The sequence below is a fragment of the Saccostrea cucullata genome, unplaced genomic scaffold, assembly GCF_032062105.1.
Source record: "Saccostrea cucullata isolate Sc308-1 unplaced genomic scaffold, CSIRO_AGI_Scuc_v1 ctg13365, whole genome shotgun sequence".
Lineage (NCBI taxonomy): Eukaryota > Metazoa > Mollusca > Bivalvia > Ostreida > Ostreidae > Saccostrea > Saccostrea cuccullata.
Window position 1 is genome coordinate 5887 of NW_026920675.1, and position 6346 is coordinate 12232.

A 6346-nucleotide genomic window follows, 5' to 3' on the forward strand; every position below is an offset into this window, starting at 1 on the left:
GGGGAGATAAAAAACAGTGAACATGAAATGTGAAGAAAACGAACAGGATTTATGCTAAAAGGAGACTTTTTGTGATTTAAGAGTGTAATTTTGCTACCATAAAAATGATCTTTAATCCTAATAGAAATATTACTTTTATTTATTTTGCTCTGTACAAAACATGTAGTACAGTGAAAACTGTCTAATCTGACACCTGAATAATCCGAAACACTGAATTCTGACTTTAATTTCTGTCCCATTTTAGTATTTTTCTTGTGTTTAACACTGTGCAATCCGACACCCTGTCTACTCCAACACAAAATTTTTCTCCCATAGCATGTCGGATTAGACAGGTTTCACTGTAGTAGCATTAAGGTAGGATTTCTCTCATATTTCTTGTATTTAAAAATGAATGGAATTTTCATAAAATCAAGAAGACAATAACACTACATGATGGTATCAGTGAAATTAAAATAGACCGTTTTCTACTTGAGACAAGGTCAGGTCAAGGTCATTACCTTTTCCCTGGACATTAATTATTAAAAAAAATTACTGTTGCAAATCATCTAATCCCTACTTGCACTTCAAAATATTGAATGTTTTTCTTTTTGCATAAAAAAAGATTAAGAGAAAAAAGCAACCATAGAGGGCCTTTAGGATGATATTACCAAATTGACATAAATAATTTCACTGAAATGGATAATGGAAATGATAAAAAAAAAAACCCAGAAAGTTTTGATCGTTTATTATGAGAGAAAAAATACATTTTTACGAATTTTTGGCTCAAATCAATACCTCTAAACCAACTATCAATATTCCATGTTGGACCATTATTGGCCTAATAAAGGTAACCCAACAGCGATAATACAAACATAATGTAAGACTGGAACAACGATGTTCTGCTATCTGGGATTCACATCCTGTTCCTGAGAACTTTTAACTAACATTTATTCAGTCTTCTCTAAATTCTCATGAATACAACGCTCATGATAAAAAAAATCATAATTTAAAGGGTTTTATTACAAAAAAAAAAATGCATGCACACAATAAAAAAAATAGGATAAAACACTCTTTGGTGCTGTGATCACTTATGATCAAAGTTAAAATGTTGAAAATATCATATCTAAACAAAAGCAATCATCCAATGAATAGCATGGACATAGAATATCCTCTTAATTATTTCAGAATGGGCATCTAAATTTATATTTGGAACCAACTTTGTCCCAACGTAAAGCTCAGCAGATAATAATAAAATTGACACTATCATTTAGTTGGCAGTATAATAATTGGACCAACGTTGGCCCAATATAAATATCCCATCTTTAAAACACCTAAACAAAATAACACTCTTGCTAATATCGGGCCGACGTTGGGCCAACATTCTATTACCAACTTGATAAGACATTTTCTTTAAGGGTGTATTACAAACATTGGGCCAACGTTGGGCCAACATACTACTCCCCCAACTTGATAAGACACTTTCTTTAAGGGTGTATTACAATCATTGGTCCAACGTTGGGCCATCATCCTACTACCAACTTGATAAGACACTTTCTTTAAGGGTGTATTACAAACATTGGGCCAACCTTGGGCCATCATACCACTACCAACTTGATTTGACACATTCTTTACGAGTGTACTACAAACATCGGGCCAACGTTGGGCCAACATACAACTACCAATTTGAAAAGACACTTTCTTTAAGGTTGTATTATATACATTGGGCCAACGCTGGGCCAACGTCAGCATCCTTCCTACCTTGGAAAGTAAAGTGAATGGAAATTGCTTACGTTGGACCAACGTTGGGCCAACATAGGAATTCTGTCATGGTGAGAGAGGGTTGACATGGTAGCATTGGTCCAACGTTGGCCCATCGTACCCCGGCTGTAGAACTTCCATGGAACTCCATGGATATACCATGAAAATCCATGGAAAAAAGTGTCCATGGAAAAAACCTGGAGTATTTGGACTCCTTGTCCAGGGAATAATTTGATAAAATAAGGGTGGAAAATAACTAGAAAATGTCCATGGCAATATAGCAAAATATTCCATGGACACTTTCCATGGACACTTGTCCATGAATTTGACTAGATATTCCATGGCATATTCCATGGCATTTCCCTGGCAGTTTTTCCATGGACAGTCCATGGAACTAGTCTGGAAATCAGTACATGACAAATTCTGTTTGACATTCTGCTACGGGAGGTGACGGGCAAATATCCTTACTTGACAAAAGTTCCAATGTACATAAATACCAGTATTGTCTAAAAATCATACAAATCTTCTGCATCAATAAAAAAAACTAAAAACATGTAAGTGATGTATTCATGTATTCTTAAATTTTAAAGAAATTCAATTATCTGTACAATAATTTTCCCCAAAACATCAATATGCCAAATCTGAGTTTTATCAAAATAAAAAGTGAGCTTATATCCCAGCCTTCCACCTCCATTTCTTGACAATCCTACACATAATGAATGAATAGGTTTAAATGCATTAATTTGACTTTAAGATAAGCATTACTCCTAAAAATCATTACATTAAATTTTACAAACTGTTCTTTACATGTACTACATAACTTCTTGTGGTCATTTACATTTGCACCAAGGTTGTGCACTGACCTAAAAAGTCACTTTCAGGAAGGCTTCAGTATGTCCCTAATTTTATCACGAACTTGCTATGCTGTAACAGCATATTTCTCAGCATAAAATACACAAAAAATAATTTGATTTTAACATGAGCATAACTCCAAAAAAATAATTACATCCAAATTTCCTACAAGGATGCTTTTATACACTTCTGTCTTAGACAACAACAACAAAATGTGTCCTAAATACCTACCAAATTCTGTACAATGGTTTAAGAGCTTACAAACTGTTCTTTACATGTGTATAATACAACTAGTTGAGATCACCACAGGCGAGTACACAGGGAAGTACACAACTTGTCAAAAAAGTCTTTATTTCGGGAAGGCTTCTGTATGTCCATAATTTTGTCACGAACTTGCACTGCTGCAACGGAATACTTCTCAGCCATGATTTCTGCAGAAAGAAAATAAATAGCATTCATGGTAAAAGAAAGAATCCAAGTGTTTATTTTTTTAAACTTCTCATAAAAAAAAACAAAAAAAATAAAAAAAAAAAAACAAATTAAGAGATGTTTGTATAACACTTGTGCTTTAATGAAATTAATATAGAAAAGTTAAAACTTATTCAGATTTCTATCCTACCCCCAAATAATTGGAAGTCCAAGGGTTATATAACTCTGTCAAAAATCGTCTGAACTTATCAAAGTTAGAAAGAACTTGACCTAGATATTCTTATGATAAATCTCTATATGAAATTTCATTTTGATATGTGTTACCTCTGCAAAGAAAATAAACAAAAACAGCAAATTATTCAAAATTTTCCAAAAGTCCAAAAAAGGGGCATAACTCTGTCCAGAATGGTCCGATCGTACCCCCCCAAAAAACTTAATATAGATATTTTTATGATTAATATGTATACCAAATTTCATTTCGATATGTGCAACCTCTGCGAAGAAAATGAATGGAAACTGATGGCAGACCGACAGAAAGCAGCAAAGCAATATGCCCTCCCTTCTTAAAAATGGGTGGGGGGGGGCATAAAAAACAATAGAGTACTGTTCTTTTTAGTAATTTTAGTAATTCAATTTAATTCAAAGTGAAATCAAAACATAAGTATGTAATTCAACTTACCTTTGTGTAGCCTTTATATGTTTTCTCTTTAAGAACTTGTGGCTTCTAAAAAAAATATAAGTGTATTCAAAAATCTTGTTGAACAAGTATTTAGATTGTCTGAAGGATAACGAGAGAGATTTCATCTACCTGCAATTAACCAGAAACGATTACTCTATATGAAAGTATGTTTTCATCATCATGACTTTAATATTAGAATTATTTGCCTACATACCCTTTCCTTTCGAGCAACAACAGTCTTGTTTGCTTTCCTCTTTCGCTGTGGTGTTGCCTGTCTGCAAGAAGAAAATGCCTCATCAAAATATGTACTAAGATTTCAAGCATCTGTAACGAGTAATTGCTGAGAAAACTGTGATGAAAATTATTGCTTTGTTGCTACAGACAGATCAACAAGAATTTGACATCGGATTTGAACAAAAAAGAATTCCACCATATGGCCAGAAAAGATCGTTTTTAAGATTTCAAGCATCTTCATTCAATTAGTATTTGCTGGGAAAACAGTGACGAAAATTTGTTACACACTGACACACACAAGAATTTCTCCACTTTCTAGCATTGGTTAATCAACGATCTTTCACTCCCTAATTCTAGACACATTCTGTAGCCAATATCTATATTTTAGCCATCTCCCAACCATTCAAAGTTGTCTCTGTATGCAAGAAATTCGCTTCAAGTGAATTTTCAGTACAAATAATTTCAATCAAGCGAGTTTATCACTTGTAGAGATGACTATAAAGGATATATAAGGTAGTCTAGATGGATAAAATATATAGATTAGTTAAAAAATGTGCCTAGAATTCATAGGGAGTGAAGGGTGGTTAATTGACCGATGCTGGAAAGTGGAGAAATTCTCCCGCAAAGTGTGCGAAAAATATTACACCATAAATTGCACCTTTTACTGCATTTCGGAATCTGTAGCGTTATGGTCAAAGACAAATATATAAAACCATAACGCTACAGATCTGCAGCTATATTATGACACAATAGAGGTACGTTTAACAGTTAAAGTTCAATGACATGTGTAATTAATAGCAATTTATTGTATATTTTGCAAAGAACACTTTGATTACTTGATCACTTACTATTCAAATTCAACCTAACTTGTTTTGGACGCCATTTTGTTTCCATTTTTTGAAATTTTATTGTAAAGTAAAAATAAGTGTTATTACACAGGCACCAGGGATGTTACTTATTTTTTTGAAATAAAAAAATATCTACATACCTAATAATAATAAGGTATGGGTATATTTTTCTACTAAAAGAAAAATAAGTAATGTCAGGTGCCTGTGTGTTGTTATGATAGTCACGGACACCACTAAAATTTTTGATTGAAAATTGTCACAGAGGGCAGAATTTCGATGACAATCGACAGAAAATTTAAAAATTATAGATTATAAATGTATTTTTTGAACAAAAATGGTTTATCTGAGAACTATATCAAATCAGCTGACTCAATTTTTACCAATGTTAATTGTAACTTTATTAAATTTAGTAACTTTTGAGTTTAAAAACATTTCTGTACAGTAGCTCTCAAAACGGATGTTGTGACGTCATACACCGAAAGAGGAGGCCGATTTTCACATTGATCAACACAGAAGTAAAATAAAGTTTAGTTTATCTATCTTTTAATATTGAGAAATAATATATAACGTCTCCACTTTCACTTAGTCTGAGGTTGCACTTCGTAGTCTAGAACTTGTAAGGCTATTTCTAATCACTATTGACATACATACGTACCATCTGAGATCCGAGCTTTGCCAAATGTTGCAATGATGAATTCCCCTTCTATATGATGATCTTTTATCGGTTTTCTAGTAAGTTCTTTAACGTTCTCAAAGTTAATGCTGACGAATTTGTCTTCCCAACTGACGACAGCGTCCTTCTGTTGCTCGAAATGGCGCGGTTTGGAAACTTTGGCCAATCGGATCGGTTGATACAAATTCTGACCAATGAGACCTTGTCTATTATGATCACTAGAAAGAATCCAGTCAATGCTTAACTGATTCGTGTAATTTTTTTAATTGTTACATTATGAATTTTTCTACAGTGAAACGTATATACAATTGAAATAAAATTGTTTGAATATTTATATAGACAAAATAAAGCTTTGTGTACGAACTGACTTATCATATTTGTTACTTGTTCACAAAACATAAAACATTGACTTACTTTGTTTCCGAATCGGTTTATGTACGAGTTGTCTCAAGGAAATCTGATACACATGAACGTTTGAAATTGCACACAGATGTACCAAAACGTAAACGTTTGAAAAACGGTAACTGGAAAAACCCGAAACCCCCCGATTTTTGGAGAATACCCATACAGGAGGGGTGAAACCCCAATAAAGTGGTGGAAACCCCATAAAATTGAATGTAATGGGGTACTATAAGGCCTAAAGTGATGTTTAATTGAATGATATTGACATCCGTAAATTTTTATAGCCAATTTTACCTCAGAATCGACGGGTTTCTTTTTTCTTGATATACTGCACACCACGCCCGATCTAAATTCGCGATCGCTGAAGTCGTTTCGAGTAATCCGTGGAAATAATTACTGTAACCTTGATCAATATGAATATTATATTATGTATGAATATTATTTTTAAAAAAATTATTTGTAAGGAAACCTTAAGAATATAAAAGAAGTATG

The 6346-nt window shown here is 33.1% G+C and overlaps 1 long non-coding RNA gene across 1 annotated transcript; it reads right to left on the reverse strand.

Annotated features, from left to right (window-relative positions):
* Window positions 1-2885: 2885 nt before the first annotated feature.
* LOC134255433 (uncharacterized) lies at window positions 2886-5930 on the reverse strand. Its single transcript, XR_009989544.1, has 4 exons — window positions 5435-5930; window positions 3912-3972; window positions 3698-3742; window positions 2886-3020 (listed from the first exon to the last, which is right to left on the reverse strand). It is a non-coding gene; the product is annotated as an uncharacterized LOC134255433 (long non-coding RNA).
* Window positions 5931-6346: the final 416 nt, after the last annotated feature.